Source organism: Cervus canadensis, chromosome 33, assembly GCF_019320065.1.
Source record: "Cervus canadensis isolate Bull #8, Minnesota chromosome 33, ASM1932006v1, whole genome shotgun sequence".
Taxonomy (NCBI): Eukaryota; Metazoa; Chordata; class Mammalia; order Artiodactyla; family Cervidae; genus Cervus; species Cervus canadensis.
The window spans coordinates 38,351,533-38,353,363 of NC_057418.1; positions in this window are offsets into that span (position 1 = coordinate 38,351,533).

The window sequence follows — 1,831 nt, forward strand, 5'->3', positions numbered from 1 at the left end:
CCACACGGCAGGGCTGGCCACCAAGCGGGGCTGCCCCTCCACAGACTGTCCCTGATGCTCCCATGTGTGGTCCCTCCTGAAGCAGAGGGCTGGATCGAATGAGCTTCTGAGGTTGCTTCCCTCACAAGCCCCTAAAGTCTGTGCACTGAAGCCAGAGAAAGGTTCGAAACAGGAGGCAGCTCTGGGTATGAAGGTGTCAAATGGAAGCTTCGGCCTTCGCCTGCCTCCGCTTGTGAGAGCCAAGACCAGGGCCTGGCTGCTCTCAGCTTCTGGGACTGCTCCTGCCGCACCTCTGGGAACTAAGCCATCAACATCAGACTAAGAAGTGAGGTAGCCCCATCTCAGTGCACAAATGACCCTGAAGAGGGTCTGAGATCAGAGGAGCCACCCGCAGATGGGAATTCACAGCTGTCTGGGGCTGGCCCCATGGCAGGGAGGCACCACCGAAAAGGTGCACGAGTTTGAATTTTCAAAAGTGGCCTCCAGGAGCCACTCCCAGGATGAGATGAAAGGGGGACTTTCCTGCACAGAAGGTTTTTGTGGGGTCTGCCCTGCAGTGGGCCTGCCTCACAGGTGCTCAGCTTGAGGCTTCTGATCCTTTCCACACACTGTGCCCCTCTGGCCACCCTCCCCAGCCAGGCAGAGGGCTGACTGATGAGACTGCCAGAAGGAGCCAGGACTTGAAGGATAAAGAGAGAGAGGAGGACCCATTGGGAGGGAGTGCTGTGGATGCCTCAGCTGCATGGATGCGTGAAAACTCAATCTAGTAGTTGGAGTAGATGCACCTGGACTTGTTTACGTGGCCAAGCTCCCTAAATGTTTCTCATTGAGTTGGGAAACCAAGAACCGGCCATGGAGTGTGTTGCTGCAGCCCTGGAGACATGAGCACAGTCACTCAAAACCACCTCTCAGACGGTGCCCAGAGCATGGGGCTCGGGGCTGCCTGTTCCTGCAGGGGGACTGCCCTCTTAGTATCGCTTGCACACACTTGGTGCTCAATAAATGTTCCTTGAATGCATGATTTGATGCTTGACCTTCCTGGGGATTAGCCTCTGTCATGGAATAGTAATTTACCAGAAACTCTCCAAATGATATATGTTAGTTGTTTCTGCTCATTTCCATCACTGTTTTGCAGTGTCACCTGAGTAGCTGGGTTCTTTGCCCCCACAGCTGTTTGAGCAGTTTTCCCAGAAGCAGCAAACAGCAGGCAACTGTAGTTAACCTGAGCCCTGTGGCCCAAATCCTGCAAAAATACTATTTCAGAAAGAACTTGATTTTTGTCTACGAGAAGTGTCTCAACATTGGCTGCTACACACCATGAACTAGTGAGATAGTTGTCAACAGAAAACCCTTCCTAGAACAGACAATTTTCTATTCAAAATTTGCCAACCTGAAAAATACCTACACAAGATTACTTGTTTCTGACATTTTTTCTAAAGCCTGACTCATAGCTACACCATTTACACTTGAACTTTGCTTGTCAAAGGCGGTCTTAGTGATTTGAAAACCAAGTGGACAGAGTTCCAAACAAGCCCTCCTTTAGCAGTGGACAAGTGACTGTCCATCTGAGCTGTTCCCTCGGGGCCCTGGGCCAAGTCCCCCTCCAGACAGGCCACAGGCCGCACGCTCTCGCCTCTGCCCCGGGGAGGCAGCTTCTTTCTGGCCGGTGCTCACTACTGCTCCTCTGACTCAGGAACAGAACTGACGCGTGTGGGCTGGCAGCCCTGCACCCTGGCCCTCGGCCACTTCTCCCAGCAGAGGTACCAGCTAATGGTGGCACCAGACACAGCTGCCCCTCCACCCCAAGTGGGACCACCCCTCAGCAAGTAGC